At 34.1% G+C, this 22,144-nt stretch overlaps 1 long non-coding RNA gene across 1 annotated transcript; it reads left to right on the plus strand.

Moving 5' to 3' along the window:
- Positions 1 to 858: 858 nt before the first annotated feature.
- LOC145693971 (uncharacterized) lies at positions 859 to 21,863 on the plus strand. Its single transcript, XR_014132864.1, has 3 exons — positions 859 to 936; positions 1,278 to 1,425; positions 21,785 to 21,863. It is a non-coding gene; the product is annotated as an uncharacterized LOC145693971 (long non-coding RNA).
- Positions 21,864 to 22,144: the final 281 nt, after the last annotated feature.

The following is a 22,144-nucleotide window of genomic DNA, read 5'->3' on the forward strand; positions in this document are numbered from 1 at the left end:
GTTGATTTCACATGGAATGCCCCTTATATAAGATAACAAATCTAGTATGAACCAGTTAAAAAAATGGAAAAGAATGCTCCAAATGACATTTTTGTGGAAAATGTGTAAACGATTGTTAATTTACTTTGCTTCTACGCAATTAAAATAATATTATTGGTAGGTATAATTCCAACAAAATTGTTGAATGTGCATAATTTTTAACTGTTCTGCAAACTTTAGCAGTATTTACAATATCTCTAGGACGGTTTCATATATCAGATAGCTATGAACGAGAATTATGATCTTTACATACGGTGAAAACTACTTACGTGATTAGGCGATGTATTTATCTAAGACGACATCCGAAACAAAGTCTTTTGGAAAAAGAAAAGTTTTAATCTTTTGTAACTTAGTTCCTATTCATTCTGAATATGATGTATGATGACCATAATACAAGACACTAAACTACTTTGGGTATGAATTATGTAAGAAAAGCCGCCACTGAATCCTGGATTTGGAAGAGAATCGTCAAGACGACTTTTATTACAAATATAGAAGCAAATAAAAACAACTTATCCTCTTTAATGTCACAAAAGAAAGAAAAATGTTGTAACATTCTTTTTATTTATTTATTTTTTTTAATTTTTATTTATTTTTTTATTTTATTATTTTATTTTATTTTATTTTATTTTATTTTATTTTTTTTTTTTTTGAACAAGAAGTAAAAGTTAAAACTTCGACGATTAGAAAGAATTGTAAGAAAAAGGTGAAAAAAATGTAAATTGTATTTCCAGACGGCAACACTGTTCTCTTCTTTTCTTGGAGCGAAGCGGATTCCTAGCCGGTGAGTTACGAACGGCATTGCCACGGTGTGTGGATGTCTGGTTTAGGTTTATGTGACCATGAGGAAGCGTGGATTCACTGCACGACCACGAGTTTGCTCTTTCGGTGTGTTAGGTATTTCATTTTACCTTTGCTTAGTCATATAAAGGAGACCAAGTTATATAATTATCAGTAACGAATATATCAGAACAAAATTATTTTAAAAAGTGTGATTCGATAGATTCTCGTGAATGTCGCAAAGTGGGGCAGGAAAGTGGAGTCATTAAATGTCAAGGAATTTAGTTTAATCTCAATACGAATAATTGATTCTGGAACAGAAAAGGAAATTATAGAAAGTGAATGATTTTTGGATTATCGCGCCAATTACCAGATCGTTTGTTTGTAGAAAGATCGATGAAAAATCGATCACTCCACTTTATTTCGTCTTTCCTGGCTATGTTATTACTTCTTTTTAGAGGATATCGTCTTCTGTCTTTTCTATTGTTCTTTCTGGTGAATGAAGTGGTTTGAGTAGGAGTTAAATCGATGGTCACTATTCCGTCCAAAGGAGAGAGACGACGAGGAGCAGTTTGGTAAGGAAAGGTATTTGACCATCATTGCAAGGTAAGAACCAGTTTAATTTTTGTACTTCCCTGTAACCCTTGTCAATGTTAGGGGATGTTTTTCTCAGATGTGTTGGTCGTCTCTTAGACTGCTTCCTATAATCGGGTTACACTTCCGTAGTTTGTTAAGTACGAAATTATATAGACCGCATTTAAATTACTCAGCCGTTTCGATAAAATCTCAGCTCGATCCTTAAGAACGAATTTTTGCAGCAGTCGAAGGAAGAGGAGATCATTTTGTTGCCTGGAAATACTAAATTATTTATTAGCATGAGAAGATGAAAATTGAAATAAATGTTGAAACTTTGACGGGATCAAACCTAGTGTTATATTAGTATGAGTACGTGACGTGACCACTTGTAACTTTTGATTTATAATTGATAGGAATCTAATCTAAATTGAATTTCTAAAAAGAGAAAGAAATTAAAAGGAAGATAAATTTCATAAAGATTAAAGTAAGTTAGGTGGAGGAACCCCTCCATCAGATTTCTTATATCAGTAACTTTTGAGAGTTGCGTAAATCATTGTGTCCTTAGATAGCTTTGAAACTATAGAAGGTTCGATATATCTGAAAGTAAAGAAAAAGAAAAGCTATCTAAAGTTTGAAATTTTGAAGGTCCACGTAGCATTTAGATACATTCATTACATTTTTGTACTTGTTATACTTTTCGACGAATTATTTCTTGTTATCCCTTTTTGGAAGTCAATAAAAATTATAAAAGAAGATTCTTGAGTGATTATTTCTGAGATTATATGTATGTATGTATGTGTTATTTTATTTCAGCCAATTTAATTGCACGTTATATTCAATTGAAGGTTGGTGGAATTTGATACTGATTGAACCAATAAAAAGTAAGGGTTGTTGGGGGATTGAGCTGAGATATCGTACACAAGAATCTTCAGATGACCCGCGCCCCAGGCTGGTTTAAATTTTTCCTCTTTACTTTATCTGACCGGATTTTTCACGCGCGCGTTATATTTACCCCATCTGCACCACTTCTGTTATTACCACTGTAAATGTCTCCAAAATTTGGATGTTTGTATTATTGTAGAGTCCTTGGTTTAATATTCGGAATAATAAAGGTGATATTGTGAGGTTTTATTTCACACATAGATTTATAATAATCTGATGTAGTGTCATTTGAAGTAAATTAACTATTATAGCATGCAATACTGTTAACCTGGTGCTATTACGAGTATGACAAACATAGTCACCTTATCTATGCATAAAAGTTACAGTTGAATGTAATTCACATTCAGTGTCGTAGGGAAAGGGCATCCAGAGGGGCCGAGCATCCCCAAAGAGGTCCGACAATGTACGTTGGTACTTTGATGTTTGTAATTTTTATACAGTTTTATGTTTATATATTTTTTTGTAATTTTTCTATATGTACCTATAAGAGCAACTGCCCCCCCCAAACACACATCCTGGCTACGCTACTGTTCACATTTCTTGTTCCAAATTAGTTTTATACCTTCAAAATTTCACTATCTCGTATTTATATATATGTATTTTAAGCTAAGTAGTGAACTTAACGAATATGTATACAAACGCTATTGTTCTATGCTGAGGATCAACTACATAGTGGCTGTTTAAACTCACTGGTTTATCAATTCTGTCAAGTATTATTTAAAAAAAGTGAAAAGTAAAAAATGAGTTCAGAAGTTACAGGGCTGCCGAAAGTATAGGAAAATGAACTTCTGGGGATATCACCAAAAAATCCTAGCCATTGAGCTGAGGCCATGTTATCGTCTGAGACTTATGGTCTATTCATCAAAAAATGCATGATTCAGACACTTCTCGTGGCAGTGCAAAAGACTCCTCTACAGGAAGTGAGGGATTCTTAAATATTATATTAGGATAGGTAGGTCCTATTCATGATGTATTGAACAATGTTTCAGTAAGTAAAAAAAGTTTGCTGACGAAACATAGATATTTGATCTAAATAAAATTACGAAAGGTTGTTGATTTGTTGTGCGTTGTTACATGATTATAAAACGGAATGGATGTAATTGATAAGACAAAAAAAAAAAGAAATTCTTTAGTTTAATGTTTGACAATCATGCCATGTGGTTTAAGAGAGACAGATATATATTTGTGATATATATTACTCTGAAGAAAATTAGTGCAATGACGACGAGCGAGAAAATAAGAGTATCGCTCTCAAAATTACACGCACACGACATTCTCCCACTGCAAATTCACTTGATCTGGGAGTGAAAGTTGACGTGAAAGCTCTACCACTGACTCACTATGTACCACTTCTCCCTCTTTCTTGGTAACGGACAATTTGTGAGAAAAGTGGCACGACAGTTGACCAGTCCTATTCATGATGTATTGAACAATGTTTCAGTAAGTAAAAAAAGTTTGCTGACGAAACATAGATATTTGATCTAAATAAAATTACGAAAGGTTGTTGATTTGTTGTGCGTTGTTACATGATTATAAAACGGAATGGATGTAATTGATAAGACGAAAAAAAAAAAGAAATTCTTTAGTTTAATGTTTGACAATCATGCCATGTGGTTTAAGAGAGACAGATATATATTTGTGATATATATTACTCTGAAGAAAATTAGTGCAATGACGACGAGCGAGAAAATAAGAGTATCGCTCTCAAAATTACACGCACACGACATTCTCCCACTGCAAATTCACTTGATCTGGGAGTGAAAGTTGACGTGAAAGCTCTACCACTGACTCACTATGTACCACTTCTCCCTCTTTCTTGGTAACGGACAATTTGTGAGAAAAGTGGCACGACAGTTCACCAGTGAATACTCATTAATTGTGACAGTATGGCACATCTCTGGATCTCCTTTTGTAAAATACGAAAATTTATAATAGTCAGGATGGCGGAATACTCTACTTCTGATCTCACAGAAATGCATCTCGTTTATGGAAAGAGATATAGAGATAACAGCCGGAAACGAAGCACTTGTACAAGGAACTGTTCCCGAGTGGTAGAGTACAGTCATTCGCCATTTTTTCACTTAATGTTCAGCTACGAGAGAGATGAGATCTGTTTTAGCAGTTCCAGTGGCTCATAATAGCCACGTGTAGTGCATATGGTTCAGCTTGAAGAGCATTTACTTGCTGTGATAGCGGCACGTGCTGATACTAATACATGCTATAGACCATTCGCTATACACTCACAACATCGATGTTCAGTGCATCTGCAAGGATTAAGAGACGCACAAGTTCAAGCTGTACAGGATGCAGTGTCTATCGAAGGAAGATATTCCGCATCCTCATGCATTTTGGCAATGGCTTCTACAGCAAATTATTGCTGTATTGGAATTTCGAAGTGTGGTCTTGTTGATTGAAGAGGCAATATTTACAAGGACGAACATGTTCAGAAGACACACTTTATATCTGGATTTTAAATTCCACATTATATTCTTTTGCAACACAACCAGCAAAAGATTTATTAAATGTATCGTGTGGTGTAGAACAGGACAATCTGAATGGTCTTTATTTCATGCCTACTAGCCTTTGGGGCTGCAATTGCCTTATGTTTCTATGTGCTATCTTGCCGGATTTTTTTGGAATATACCATCAGCAATTAGCCAGCGAATGTGCTGTCAATATAACTGCCTACTTTTACAGTCTCACGTAGAAGCCAAAACTACGCAAAACACATTCAAAAACCTCCCCTTTTTGATTCCGATCAAGAAATTGATGCTCTATCAACGATTTTTTGTTATTTGCTGGTAATTCGTTCCCTACGTCATGAATAAGACACATCTATCCAAATTTAATATCCCAGAATTCCTCACTTCTTGTATCAAAGTCCCTTGTGCCGCCACTAGAAGATTCTGAATGATGCATTTTTGGATAGAGCAAATCACAAGTCTAAGGGAATTTCGCATCGTTTCAGCTCAATGGCTAGTAGTTATCGATAGCCTATAACTCTGAGACTAACCGATTCTGAGCATATGTTTACTGGTATTTTTCTTGTTTCTATGAGTATTTTCACCCACCAAGCGTTGGCAGCCGTGTAAATTAACACACTCTGAATATATAATGTGATCCTGTATTGTTAATCAATAAGTATGTACAAACTATTCATACCTGATTATAAACTAAATCTACAATTAAGCATTAGAAGTAGTATGTGCGTAAAGTGAATGTGTGTTATTGTTATCTAAGGTCAAGTTACAATCTGATAGCTAACAGTTTATTTCACTACATATGCTGTTATCAATTTATTCTAGCAAAATAAAAATACTGTCAATTAGAAATGCCAACAAACGATATAAGTTTTAGCACAATTTTGTTCTCCTTGTTCAAAAATTACACGTGAACTTTCAGTTCGACATGATATATCAACTATACCATTTGTATGTTTGGACAATGTCTTTTTTAACCAAAATCTAGAATTTTAGAGGTATGTTAATTTTAGTTAACACTTCACTAACCATATTTTTCGTCTTGCTAGAGTCTTAACCAAGAGCTTAATAAGTGTTTACTCAATGTCAGTTTTATATCAATAATTGGCATGCTTTTTGTATAGTATTAATTTTTACGTATGCAAATGAGGTGTTTCCTGTCCATTTTCTTGAACACTACCATGATCTTTCCACACTGTCGTGTATCACTTTATTGAGCTGAGTAAGATCCATAGATTAGTATATGCTTGGACTTTTTGTTGTTATAAATTTTAATAATGTAGTGGAGTAATTATTTTCCTCGTTTTAATCAAGTATAATAGAGTTTCTAAAAATAAATATTTCTTTTCGTTATGATAAGAAACTAAATTCCGTCGCATATTCTCCTTAATATATTTAATATTAACTTTAAAAAATTTCGGCAATACACATGAAATTTAATAGATCGTATTAAATAGATATCATTCTGTATTTAGAAATCTCATGTGTAAAATGTCAGAATTTTAGGGCTTATTTACTGATATGCTCGAATAATGCACGCAAAAAATAAAAGGTACAAAAGTAATCTCACTACATATTTAGAAAACTACATAGTGAATCATGAATTTATTTCAAAACATTCGTTTATAGTTGTACAAAGTTTTACCTGAACACAAAATGGAAAGTTTTGATTGTTATAATACCATACCAAATCAATAGATACATTCAGGGCCGGCGCTAGTAGTTTTGACGCCTGGGCGGTACTTTCAAATGCCGCCCCTTTAATCCGCAAACCTTATTTTGACAGAAAACGTTCAGGTATTAAGAAAAGTAAGATACCATATTTAAAAACATATATGAAAACGAAAAATAAAAAAAAATTGAACTAACTCTCTCGAGTGCTTACGTAATATTTAAACGACCCCATACATGTCACAATATTCAGTATGCTCGATTTCGCTGTACGTGATATACAGCAAGGCATGGAGATTTTTTTTAAAATATATGCTTTAATCCGACTAAGAATTTTAATTTTTAAGTTTATTTTATATCAAAAGGTGTTTCCAATATAGTATGGGGCAAAAAGATAATATAGTGAATCAAATATTACGGCAAAAGTAAGTAATTAGTTTAAGACTTATTATGTACTAAAACACAATACAAGTACACAAATTTAACATACTTTAATTTTAAAATCTTTTCTTGCTTTGGTATGAGCAAATTCCTTTATCTCTTTCACGTAGTCCAATGTTTCAGCCAATTAATGTTCCATTGATATCACTAGACCTAACGTGATTGTTTAACTAGACCAAACGTGATTAACTATCACTAGATTAAACGTGTTTGAGATATGGAAGAACGTAGATAGTTTTTAATAAGCTTAGAGTAAGTTTCGAAAAATTTCTTTCTCAATTTGCCACGATTACTGGTAAGGTAAACAAAATCATAACTGCAACACTGACATAGGGAGTAAAGTCATATTCCTTAATTAGACCTAATTTTAGTCTCTTTTGGTGAACTTTTAGGCTTAATTATAGCGGTTAATAGTTTCAGTTCGTCTTTCAAATTATTGGGGTTAATATCTTTTGATTCTTCGCGTATTAAAATGCAGGCACTTTTCAGACAAAAGTTCAGGTGGCATATCGTTCAGATTACTTATATCGTAAAGAAAATCGAAATACTCGCAGTGATGTTTAAGTTGCTCAAACCTTTCTCTTAAAGCTTACACAATCACGTCTAGAAGTTTGTAATAAAAATCGATCTTGTATTTTGTTATGCGGATCTTCAATAGCTTCATCCTCTGACTCGTACTGAAAGCGTCTCTTCATCTTTCGACTTCGAGCTTGCACTGCATTACCTATCCGTGGGTCACCCATATCTAATGCTGATACCAACTCCATCGCATCAACTAAGTAAAGTTGAACTTTGCATAATTTCTGCTTCTCCCAAAGTACTTAGATATATTTTGAAGAAACGCGACTGCACCCAACACATGGATACTTTTGTTTACTATGTTTATGTGGAGTGAAAAGTCATACCAGATAACGAGTGAGCAAAAGTAAGTAAAGCCACGCAGCGGGTTTGCTATACACAGAGCATCATGGGCGATCATTCTATCTATTCTATTGTCGATACTTATTTAAACTAATGTATCATAAACCTCTATTTGATATCTAAGTGGAGTCAGAGCATCAACTCGGCTCTCCCATCTTGTGGTGCTGAATGGTTTTAAAGTGAGGCTGCTAATATGTTCCTTTAACATGTTCCCAACGTTGAACTGACGCAAAAAAGTCATAAACTTTTTTTATACTATACAAAAAAATAAAACGGTGAACTAAGATGTTGTGACCGCATCGTTAACGACAAAGCTTAGTAAAGGAACATAGAAGGCTTGGGAATTTATTTTTGCTTTTCATATTGGAACTATTGTCACATCTTTGGCCCTTCATGTCTTCGATAGAAGTTCATTTCTTTTAGCTGTTTAATTATTACTTCTGTCAGTTCTAGACCAGTGATGTCTTTTCCTGGTACGAAACCAAGAAAGTGTTCACAAATTTTTACAAGCCATTCTTCATTACTGTATGTAATTTGTACAAAACGAACGATCCTTTGCTCTGTACCAGAAATATCTGGTGTATTTATTGTCTAGCATTATAATATAATATGTTGCAGCTCTTAACATAAACAGTATTTTACTTTCAATTTACTTCCTAAGAATTGGAATAAAAATTATTTGGATATCTTTTCCTTACTATTGGTGGTATTTATTTTGTCCTCCCATTGTTCTTTTAATGTGTTCGGCCATGACGCTGTCAAACCTGTATTGCTTAGATATAAAAAAACATTATATATATATATATATATATATATATATATATATATATATATATATATATATATATATATATATATATATATATATATATATATATATAACATTGTTGATAAGATACGATAATTAACAATTTGTAAATTGGTTAAAAACTCGCTGCTAGAACCTAAATGTCTCTAAGTGCTATAGGCTAGAACGGCCTGTCTCAAATGGGAGTGTACATTTTGCGTACTTGGAGTGGAGCGTTAGAATATTGCTGAATAGAAAAAATATAAAAGGCACTTGACAATCTTATCCGCCCTAGCTGAAAATCTTATCTACGCCGCTGCAAGGGAAATCTTGAACGAGATACCTGTGGCTAGTAGTTTGATAATTGGAAATGAGGGAGAATGCTCCGAATTTCCTGAGTGAGCCTTATCTCGAATGTAAGTGAAGTAAGTTTAATTACATTCTCAGGGAACACAATTTTATTTTTCCATGTGGGACTATTACGAAGCCTTATATTTTAAGAGTATTATTTTCTTTTTCAAATTTTGCCGCCCACTAGACGTGCCGCCCTGGGCGGTGGCATGGCTCGACCCCCCCCCCCCCTTCGCGCCGGCCCTGATACATATATTTCTCACAAATGCACTTTCCTTCTATTTCTACACCATTTCATGACTTGGTTACATGTAAAACTTTAGTTGTAGCTATAGATTCCGTTATAAACTATAGAAATACCCGTAGAATGAAATCTATATATTTTACACACGGCTCATAATAAACACGTTTCTCATGTTACTTGAAGACCGAAACTTGATAAGGTGTTAAGATATTTTGTGAACGCAGTCTTTTTGTACATTATAATCACACGTACACAATTTCATTATATCATATATTAATGCACTTTTCAAATAATCTTTGTAACAACTTACCAAATATATATTTTCTCATAGTAACACTCAAGCGTTCTTTTCAAGGTTCATTAGCTCATAACCTTTCAATTATATCATGGAGTAGCACACACTTATTTATGTTGTTTAAGCTGAATAATACTTGTAAGAGCAAGTTCTAATATGAATGCCACACTACTGACACATAATCCTGACATAAGCAAAACAAAAGCACCCATTAAATCCATAAGAGAAATCACTATTGTACTTTTACTTTTATTATGAATAGGATATTGTTTCCTTATGCGAATATCATAAAAGAAATCAGTTAACCATTTTTCACGCAACCCGTTTTCAACACATTGTTGAATTACTTCATTGAAAGGTGTTATGTAAGGAGAACTTTTTCGTAAAAGATAAATACTAGGCAAGGATGCAATACTCTGTTTGACTTTACGAACCAAAGGTTTACCATTTGAGTCAAACAAGGAGTTTGTATACATCAAGTAATCGACAACACTGTCATAGCAAACAATTCCACAGTTTTTGTCTCTAGAAAGATTTACTACTGTTTCTGTTAAAACAATCCAAGAACTAAAATCCTTCCACTTGCTTAGAATATTTTCCATGAGGTAATCAGAAAGATCACTGAAAAATCTTCGATGTTTTGCAATACCACCAAATGGAATACCTGACTGTAGAAGATCATTCATTGTATTAATCGGCGGGTGATGTTTTGGTTTGGTCACAAACCCAAAAAGAGATGCCTGGTAGCAGTAATTCAAAATGAAAGAACCAAAAACCCAGATTAGAAAAATTAGTCTCAACAGAGGTATACGAGGTGGCTGTGGTACAGAAATACCTAAGAATATTGCCAAGTTATATATGAAAGTGCAACGAAATATTAAATTCATATTTGTCTTAACACAAGCTTTCACGAATTTTGTGTAAATAATAACGACACCATAAGCAAATAAGACTAGAATCCAACATGCAAGCTGAAAAGGAAAAAATATGCTCATCCATTTTGGGTATATAGGAGGTTGAGGTACGACCCATACTACGTTGTAGAAATCTCCCGTCATTATTGGATGAAAATATTTGTAATAGTTTGATGATGGAGTCTGACCTCTGAAACTTCCCTCGAACTCTCCTGATAATATTCGTGCGAAATCATTTGTGCAAGTTCCGTTAGGGTAGACCCGGCCATGATCATCTCTATTAATTCTTTTGATTAGTTCCCAAGTAAAATTCATCTTCGTTGCAATCGCAGTAAGTATTTTTGGAGTTGGGCCTCTAGCGATAACAGTGCCGTTGGTACTGTTTTCCAGTACAACTGAAGGAGCTAAAGTGGCTGTTGAGCCTTTCAATATACATGAATGTAAGTTTCTAATTTTATTCGGAAATAAATCTGATCTCTTCAACATGTGACCGTTGTGCCATTGATCTATAAGTATTGCTCTGCCGACGGAGTTACAGTGAGTTTCTGAAAACGGAAAATATGTATATATGTTGATGGTTTCCAACGAAGTCATATCGTCTACTATAATAACAATTATGTTGAATATATCTTGTAGAAACGCACTGTACGAAATGTAAGCAGCCTCATTTGGTGGATTATTATCTTTATCAATAACAAGTATGAACTTACTTCTAGAACTAAAGTAGAAGAATTTTAGTTTATTAATTACTTCCAAAAATTCATCGCTTCTGTTCAAAAAGAGCAAGAAAAGTGTTGAGTCCTCGGTTAATTCAGAAACCTTCAGCTTTGATACCTTTCGTACATCTGGCAAACGAGAATTAATAACTGATACAGTGCCACTATAGTTTCCTATGATCATATTGAGTGGAGTTGTATTCTGTACATAAACTGCTAAAGTTCTTGGATAATTTTCTTCCCTACATATAATGTATGAGACACAATCAAACAGTTGAGAATTTGGTTCTTTCTCAGGAAGAATCCAATTAATGTTGCCTTCTGTTAGAGCAATATTTGACATTGCTAAAATTACCATGTTTATTAGCATATACTTCTTCATTTTAATAGTTATATATCTGAAAAAGATTTAAAAAACATTTTAATTAATTAGTGTTTCTTTATTATTTTGGCATAATTTGATTATTCTTCTTGTACTGAAAACCGGAAACATAAAGAATCATTAATAACTTAAAGAAGAACATAAAGCATTTCACCTCCCATCTTTACTACTATTTCACTATTTCTACCATCAATAATAATAATATCGAAAGCTTTCATTTATCACCATAAGTTTGTAAAGAAACGTGTGCTCCAAGAATGAAAATAAAAAGGAAAACTACATGACAGAATACATTATAAATATACAATAATAACGTCATACTAATTATAATGCAAATATAAATATACAAAATATTATTCAAAATGTGATAAAGAATGGTATATACATCGGTTATATAAGCCGCATTCATGTAGAATTTATAAATATAATATAAATTGCAATCAAATAAGTAACTTAAAAATCGTTTTAAAAAACAAACGGGAGCAAATTCTTTTAAATTTATACGCACCTGTCAGAAAAGAAAAAAGAAAAATTAGAAAAAGATAACAAAAAGAATCGAAGATTACAAAACGAAGTAATTTATATAGATAAAATTCATTTCGTACCAATGTATTATAGTATTAACATTGCTCTGTACAATTACATGATCCTGAGTTGAAACATTCGAGAGAAAGGTTTTACTATCCACAGCATACAACCAATATACAGTTTATATGTTGAGGTATCATTAAAGAACAAAACAAACTACAGTGTATTCAAATTGGAGCCCAGAAATATACCTGAAATAATATTATAAATAAAACAAACATATCCTTTATATCTTACATAAAGTTTTCTGTAGACAAATATGAGGAAAGCCAATTAATAATACAATACGATAAATCGTATTTCTGTAATTCTTTTAGAAGTGAATAGAGAAGCAACTTGCCAAAAACCTCAGAAAAATCAAGATAAGTGGCATCGTCTTGAAGTCCGTTATGAATTACACGAAAGACATTATGCATTAAACTTGAGTAATTAGTTATTGCCAATTTAACGTTCATGAATCTATATTGTTCATTGTTTATTTTTATAGGTACAATTTCACTAATATTTAAACGCTGAGCTTCTTCAATTTGGTATATATTTCTCTAGTAGTAATTGTCTTACTAGGGAAAGTTAAGAGGTGTTACTCTGGCTTCGCATCAATACCATGCTCAATTGACTCGATTTTACATATGAAACAATTACGCAAACGCAGAAATGCCCGATCGGAAGTGTTTTCGAATTACAAGCGTTAAAATTTCAAAATTGAACAGATTTTGCAAAAAGTTTGAAGGAACTATTTTGGAGATACACGCTTCATTTTCGGTATCGGGAAGTTTCCTGGGGTGCACAGCATATCGGTGAGGTCGAAACGTATGAATTTCGCAAGGTAAGGTCACTTATTAGGGGGGTGAAGAGTAATAGCGTCTTACAAGTTGCAAATTGTCTTCTGTTTGTCACATCCGGTCGATAGGCTGATAAAATGTATTTGACACCCCTATTCGACTGTATTGTCATTCAAATATCACTTTCCTGTGTGGCTACCTTCAAATTGAGCAATGGCATTTGTCTCTGAAACAGTTGGCCGCTGAACTTACGTGAACGGGACTCCGAACCCAGTCGGCCTCTGTTTATGCACTGTGGAATACGGTGTTCCAATAACTCATCACTACCTTTTTTATCTTTCAAAAGGATTTTAATGGCGATTGTCAGACAATATTGACCAAATTTCAGGCGATATTTTACAATATTCGGTGATAAATGGGGACAAAACATTGGCTAGCGACGATGTATGCAAACATTGGTTTTCTTCAGAAAAAGAGCCACCTTGTTCAAGGCTTTGAGCGCACATTCCTGATAAACATTTTTTTTTTTTGTTAATTTTTCGACTTATTTTATCGCTGAATATCTTTAAATATTCCCTGAAGTTTGGCTAATATTATCCCATAATCCTCGTTTCAATTCACCGAAAACTAAAAAAAAAAAAAAAAAAAAAATATGACAAGCCATGGTGTATTGAATACTGGGCCGAATTTTTTTAAATATCCATTTCCGGTTGTGAAAAGGTTGCCTCTTGATAGTGGTAGTCAACACACAAAATTTGGATTTTTTCTATCAACCCTTCCTTTGCCTCATTTAACTTGTATATGTTTATACCTGCAACTAAGCAACCCGCACGACACTATGAAGACTATTGTGCTGCACAGCTATTTTAGTTTTGATTTTCGATTGGCCGTATTGCGGAAATGTTGCCTCGTGTTAGTGGTAGTTTGCCTCTGCGACTTGAATAATTTTACAGCTGCGACTATGCAACCCTCACAACACTACGAAGAAAATTGTGCTGCCAAGCTATAACTTTTGGTTGTTTTTCACATTGAAGCATTCTGAGGCTGAAGATAAAACGCAAAATAAAAGAGATGCGATATTGTTCCTATGTGCTTAAAAATTATGAACAATTAGACGAAAAATTGTATTTTTATGTTTTAATTCATGTTCATATATAGCGTGAAAAATATGTTGTCAACCTTACATTGCAGCTTTTTTGGCGTATATAGTGAAAAATTTCTTTTAGACCTATTTATATTATAAAGAAAATTTTAATCAAGTAATATGATATCAAGTAATTTTGAAATCGGCTGGGCAATAGTAGAAAATATATATTTACCTACACGACTATAATAATAATATGTAAAGCATTGTTTTATAAGACGTCGGACATATTATAATTTTATACGCAGTCCGGCGGCCTGGGTCTTTCGCTGCCGGTCTGACCTGACAAAATGGTAATAAAAGATTTCAGTAACGATCAGGCTTTGAACATTTGCCCAGCAGTTTCAGAAGGTTTGTGTCCACCAGACGTTCTGAAGGAAAAGCCTGGACCAATTGTCATGTCCCAATGGTTGACAGCTTCTCGTATTCTACGATTATATATTTGCACCGAAAATCCCGATGAAGCACTTCGTTGACTTGTACAGTATGTCAGCAAAGTATTTGTACAAGTTTGGTTTGAAATAAAGCGAAATTCTTCTCTCAGCAACGGGACACGACACTCACGGCTACTCGCTCGATCTGCATCGTTTCTTCCAGAGGAATTAAGAATACTGTATATTGTGATTAGCTCCAATGCTTACTTTGCCCATCCGGAAAAGTTGTTGTTGGTCATGATCACTAACAGGAACCAGGACATCCGAGCTTTACGATGGAGAAGAAAAAAAAGTGTCGACAGAGAAAACGATCAAGTCTACGTGAATTTTTTGTTCCGAAAGTAAACTTAGACGCAAGTAAATATCATGAGATAATCTATTGCTTCTCATCGGACGTCACCAAGCCAATATTAACAAGAGAACTTTCTTCGAGCGAGATAGAAGAAAATATTAGAACGACCGTTACAGCTTCTGAGGAAATTAGATGTTTTCCCTGCCATACGTAAGCGGTGAAAAGAATGATAAAATTAGTTACAGAAGCGTCAACATTAGTGTGTGGAGCGGGTCGAAGAGAGAGCTTTATCAGGGCAAAATTAGAACCTCTACGAAAAAATGCAGAAGTTCGATTCAAAGCAGGACTATCAAATGTAAATGAGCCAAAAAACGGAAGCAAGTGGGTGGACGGGTGGAACTCATTTGCAGCCACCTCCACGTGGTGGGTGCGGGGGAGTTTCAGTGCGTATGTGCCACGACGAGCTAACAGCTGCAAGGGAAGGTTTATCAAGAATTTTTTCATGACCTATATTCATACTGTATTTGAAAACATCAACAATTTCTTCGTCTAATTGATTATAATTTTTAACCACATAGGAACAAGATTGCATCTCAATTTTATTTTGCATTTTATTTCCAGCCTCAGAATGCTTCAGTGTGAAAAAAACCAAAAGTTATAGCTGGTCAATACAACTTTCTGCGTAGTGTTGTGCGGGTTGCATCGTCGCAGCTATAAAAATATTCAAGTCCCATGAGACAAAGGAAGGGGTTTACCTAAAAACGAATCCAAATTTTGTGTGTTGACTGCCACTAACACGAGGCAACTTTCCCGCAACCTGGCCAATCAAACTTAAAAAAAATAGTTTTCTTCGGCCCATCTTAGTATTGAAGCACTGTCTTTCGCATTTCATACGCGTAGGCCGACAGGGTACGGGGTACCACTCAGGATAGTTCCGCGGCTTGCCGCTCTATCGCTTCGCCATGTATTTGAAGCGACAATTCCGCGCGATTGACTACAAAGGATATGCCAGTGGTATAAACTGATATTTTTATTTACTGTGAGTACAGGCGTATGTATTAATTTATTTGGTTTTACTACATTTTAACAATAAATTTATTTTTGTTTTCCACATATGATAATATGTTGTAGTGCGCAAGATGCAAACTTTTTGCTGGACAGCTGATCTAGACAAAACAATACATCGATGACAGAGCCTCTTGAAAAATATCCGTCTCACTCCTTCCTACAGAAGGTAATAAGATCATAATAAGGATTAACACAAGATTAATTATGAATAACGTGACATTCTTCTTTGACTTTCACACGTCTGGCAAAGCGCTTCGGAGGCAAATATCATTCTTCAATTTAAAGATGGCTACACAGGAATGGGATGTTTGAAAGACAATACAGTCGAATAGGAATAGCAAATTCGTTTTATTAGTTTATCGACCCCGTATCCCAAATATCAGGCAAGTTGTAACACGCCATTACCCTTCACCCCTCCCCAATAAGTGCCCTTATCTTGCAAATTACTCATGTTTTGACCTCATCACTGTGCTGGTCACCCAAGAACACCCCCAATACCAAAAATGAAGCGTCTATGTGAAGAAATAGTTACTTCAAACTTCCTGCAAAATCTGTTCAATTTTTAACTTTTAACGTTCTTAATTCAAGCACGCTTCTAATCGAGGATTTATCTGTTTGCGCAATTGTTTCACATATGAAAGTCGATTGAGCATAGTATCAATTTGAAGTTAGAGTAACACTTCGTGCTCTTCCTTAGATAGGAATGCATTCTTTGATTTAAGAGAGCTACTTCTGCTCTAACGATATGAAGTTTCCGTGACAAAACATGGATAATATTATTAAAAACCCTCCTCTATTAGGTTAGATAGAAACTCAGAATGAATAGGTGATTTCCTACAATTAAGATTTGATTGATTTTCTTTCCTTTGTTTATAGTCTTCATTTTAGGTGTATTTTCAACATTTAGTCCACAAGTTGCTCTCCCAGAGTTTGATAATGTGAAGTAACTGTGTAGTAGATGTGAAGTGACCATGTAATAATTGTGTAAACTCTTAATTCGCTAAATTCAATTATTTTATTAAATTGCATTATCAACGACAGAATCATGAACTCTTGAAAATTCATCGGAAGAAAACTTTGATGAAGATTGTACATTCTCACACAGCCTTTCTAAACGCATATTTGTTAATAAACACGACTAGTTTCTTCATTGCCTTTCCGCATACCTTCAAGCATAGCCTGATATTTCCCGATTCTTTGAACTCCAAAGTCATCACTCTACAGCGACACAAGACCAAGGGGGACACAACAGCAAGGGGTATTCGACACACAGTTGAGGAAGGCGCAGAATCATAGGAGAAAAACAGATCTCACCATTGAAGGACGACCAACTCCATGTCTAAAGAATATCATTCTGCCTGTTCATCGCCGCAGACTCTTTTGGGTTTGTTAGTTGAGACTAGTGGAATGAAGGTGTAAGAGGACAGCCCAAAGACGCATTACCGCAGAGAAGTATAATAGAGAGAGTTCGACGCCCCTAACAGTCCAACAGGATTGAGTTCCAGTTGTTAGCTGATTTCAGAACATCCAGGTTCCTCCAGGGCAAACCCTTCATCGTTCCACATGACCACGATGACGCCTGCCTCGTTGGAATTATCAGGCTAGTGCCTATTCCTATTTCTTAATTACATCCTTACTTTTTCTCACCTGTTTCCACAACTAGTCATTTTTTAAAATTAGAAACATTGGAATTTTATTTAAATTCAACCACAATTTTACAGTTAAGTACCGTGTTGTGCATCAGTTTCATCCCCATTTGGTTGCCTTCATTTAATAAGTATTCTGAACTACAACTGATGGCACAGCACCGACACATGGTGGTAGATGTTGTAATATCCCAAATTTTCAAATATTTTATACATGCCCACTGGCATGGTAGGAGATGCTTAAGGATCCCAATATTTACATTAGCCCACCAGGACATAATGGTAGATGCTTTAAGATCCCAAATTTTCAAATATTTTACATGTACTCACCGGTACATGATGGAAATGCTATGAGGCTTACGCCATTCTAATGATTCCAAATTTTTAATATTTTTCGATAGTTAACAGTTTCGATAGATAATTCAGGTACTTTAGATGTTTTAAAAGATAATAACGATGGGAGTAATCAGTACAGTGTAATTTATAGTTTTTTGCTGAGAGAAATTGAGTAGAGTTACTTTTAGCTTACGTTTGTGCATTTGATCAGTTAGAGTAATTTTTGTTTTATTGTTTCTTTGTTGATTGATTAAGTGGGTGAGAAGAGAAAATTTTGCCAAGTTATTATATTTTGTTTTTCTTTCTGTTAGTATATAAGAAGTGTTATTTAAATTTTGGTGTTGAATATATATATAGTAGTGCAAGATATTTATTATAAGTGTGACTTTGAAAATAGATATAATGGAGAATACTAGTGCTATATCTTCTGGCTTAGAACGTTTAGTAAAACCCCCCAAATTTTCTGGCAAATTGAACAGTCAGTTCTGTCATTTTTTAGTCATTTTTTGGATTTTCCTGTCCTTCATAACCTACGCGATGTACAGAAACGTCATTTGTTGCCATATTGTTTAGAAAATGGAGCTCGCGCCTTCTTGTTGGCTTTACAATCAACCGCAGAATATGATAATCTAATGTATGTTCAGATTAAGAAGAAATTAATAGAGGCTTATGAAGATAATATAGTTTCGCAAGTTTTAGAGCAAGAAATCAGAAATAAGGAACAGTCAGATTCTGAACCTGTTTTAGATTACATTTTTCATAAGTGGAAATTAATACTCGAGTACGATCTGAAGACGCCGTTGACCGAACAAATTAACTTGATAATAGATGGGTTTATTGCCTTCGTTCTATTCGTAGTCGTAAGAAAATCATATAAATCTGTTATTGAGCTAGTAAAGTCCTTAGGTTTAGAGGAAATAGTTAATTTTCTTGTCAGCATGCGTAGTCAGCGATCGAAGTCCTTGGCAATAACAGACAAATACAATATACATCCTGTTGGTAATAATGCTATACAGCAAAAACAAAATGCTTTAGATGTTAATACTCAGAACGTAAATGAAAGTGTAAGTCAGAGTGAAGAAAAAATACCTTGATAGCTCAGTTAGAAGATATCAAAGTCCAGTTACAAGATCTCGTGCAACGAACTGTGCTTGTTAAAGTTTCTCACGCACACAAAGGAAAATCGCTGTGTATACAATCTTATGAGAGTTCGCGTTTGGAGCGAAGAAAACCAATTCATGTATCCTTCACTTCCTCCGCTCATCCACAGCCTCTTGCTTTTGTCAATGCAGTCAATGTAAATGAAAATGTTAAGTCGAATAATAGGAATGAAGTAGACAGTAATATGTGTAATAATGTTAGAAATTATTATGTACCTATTCAATATGAAGCTAATTTTCCTCATGTTAAAGTATATATTGATAATAAGCCGCATTCATTTGTATTGGATTTAGGCAGCACTATTAACATAATTTCTGGTAATAGTTTAAGTAATAGGCATAAAATACTCAAAGGAACGACTTTTATTCGTCCTGTCACTGGAAATTCTCAAGAAAGTGATCAAATCGCATTAGTGAAAAATAAATTAGAAGGGCAGTATTTTACACATCCTTTTAGAGTGTATGAAGATTTTCCGTATAATAGTATAATTGACCAATATTTTTTGAAAAATCAACGTGCGATGATTGATCACAATAAGAATTCTTCTAGTTTCGTTAAATTTGGTATTCCTCCAAGAGTTTGATTGCCGCCTTACGTATCTTTTGAAGAAATTTCTAACCATATAGCGAAATTATATAAACCTCAAGTTTTAGTGGCTCGCTCTGTTGTTTTGCCTCCAAATTCAAGTGTTTAGGTTACGTTGAAAAAAGTAAATAATCTTGCAGGTACGAGCAATTTACTTGTTCCTAATGAGTTAATAGACGCAGGCAGACATTTTTGTGCGTAAATCAGTTGTAGACGAAATTCATCCAGTAATTTCTGTGATTAATCCCCCTAAAGTAAACTTTACTTGAAAAAAGATGTTGTTTTGGGTTTAGCCAAATATGTCATCAGTGATGCCAACTCCAAGAAACAAAATAGCACTAACAATAAGGTTCATCAAGTCAATGCAGTAGAAACATTTTTTTCCTGAAGGTTATGATAAATATCGTGTAAATGTTAACCCTCAATTGTTGGCACATCAACAACAGCAATTATATGACTTAGTAGAGGAATTTATTCTAGTTTTTCTTGGAATAAATCTGATTATGGTCGTGCTAAAGGATACAAGCATAAAATTGAATTAGTAGACAGTATTCCGATCAATTGACCCCAATTTGTAATCCCATATCATCTACGGGATGAGATCGAAAAACAAGTAAATATTTTATTAAAAAGTAAGATCATAGAGCCTAATATTAGTCCATATAGTTCTCCGGTAATGCTTGTTAAAAAGACGAAAGGCCAATATCGATTTATAGAAGATGGGAGATACATAAATAAAAAATGGTTCCAGACAGTTTTCCGGTTCCTCCTATCCAGGATATTATGACTAATTTGGCAGGACGCAAATATTTATGTTCTAGCGATGTTTTTGGAGCATTCTTTAATATTATGTAATTGGAGCATTACAGCTTTTTCGATTCCGGGCGTCGGATCGTGCCATTTTAATTTTCTGCCTCGGGGTGTTAAGACATCTACTAGTGGCATGAATAGATTAGTGAAACTCACCTTAGAAGGTCTTCCACAAGATAAAATATTTGCCTATGTTGACGATTATTTTTGGTCTAGTGATAGTTTTGATGAAATTGTGCAGTTAACTCGTATGTTGCTTCAAAGAATAAAAGAAATTTGTTTAAAGCTCTCCTCAGCAAAAACAAAATTGGGATATTTTTCATTAGATGCTTTAGGTCACACTGTTGGTAAAGATGGTTTGTCTATTTCGAAACGAATAATTAACTCAATTTCCAACTATCAACGTCCCAAAACAAAGAATCAGATCAAAAGTTTTTTTTAGGATTGTCTTCTTTTGTTCGTTCATATTTACCTAATTTCAGTCAATTGGCAGAAGCATTACTTTATTTGTTAAAAAGGACGCCCCTTTTCGCTGGAAGGAAGCACAGAAGACGGCATTCAATAATATCAAGCAAGCCATCATTTCAGCACCATGTTTATGAGATACAAGCCTGATTATCCTCAGTTTCTCTATTTTGATGCCAGCAAGGTCGCTCTTTCTGGATTAATCAAACAACCTCAAAATTCACCTGAAGACACAAATCTAGTACCCATTAGTTATTGTAGTCGTTCAACGTCTCCTAGTGAGAGAAAATTGCACCCATATAAGCTTGAATTATTAGCATTGTTATATTCTTTACGTTCATTTAGGTATTTTCTTATGTGACGTCATTTTTATTTGAAGACAGATTGTCATAGTTAGAAGCAAACAAAGAATGTAAGTAAAATTTCCAGATGGTTGAGTGAAATTGAATCGTATAATTTTACTATTTCACACATTAATGGCTTTAGTAACATAGAGGCAGATGCCATTTCTACCCCCTCTAGAGATTTGGAAGATGAGAGAAAGATCCAAAAAGATCCGAAAATTTTGTTTACTCAGAACACAAATTCATTTTCAATTTTAGATGAACCAAATCTGGCAACAGAACAGTGTCAAGATCCGTTTTTAAAGATATTTTTTCTTGGTTGAAACAGAAAGAAGATAAAAATCCTAAAATAGAACGCCAAGCAGTATATTTTACTATTAAAGATGGAATTTTGTACAGAAAACAGAAAACTTCTCAAGGTATAAAATTGTTAATTGCAGTACCTACTTCTTTGCGTTATAAAGTTTTTAATGCTCGTCATAGTCAGCATTGGGATCATCTCATTCTGGTTATTCTAAAAACCAATGATATGTTAGTAAAAACAGTGTACTTTCCCAACATGAAGAAATATATATATTGGCTGATTTCAGAACATCCAGCTTCCTCCAGGGCAAACCCTTCATCGTTCTAGATGACCAAGACGACGCAAGCCTCGTTGGAATTATCAGGCTAGTGCTCATTCCTATTTCTTAATTACATCCTTTCTCTTCCTTACTGTTTCCACAACTAGTCATTTTTCAAATTAGAGACATTTTAATTTTATTTAAATTCAACCACAATTTTACAGTTAAGTACCGTGTTGTGTATCAGTTTCATCCCCATTTGGTTCCGTTTATTTAATAAGTATTCTGAGCTACAACTGATGGCACGATAATAAGAGTGAATATCTTTATAAAATATTACACTCATAATAACTAATTTGAGTAGTGTTTATATCTTTGCAATGTATT

This window comes from Thermobia domestica, chromosome 9 (genome assembly GCF_964235325.1).
Source record: "Thermobia domestica chromosome 9, izTheDome1.hap1.1, whole genome shotgun sequence".
Taxonomy (NCBI): domain Eukaryota; kingdom Metazoa; phylum Arthropoda; class Insecta; order Zygentoma; family Lepismatidae; genus Thermobia; species Thermobia domestica.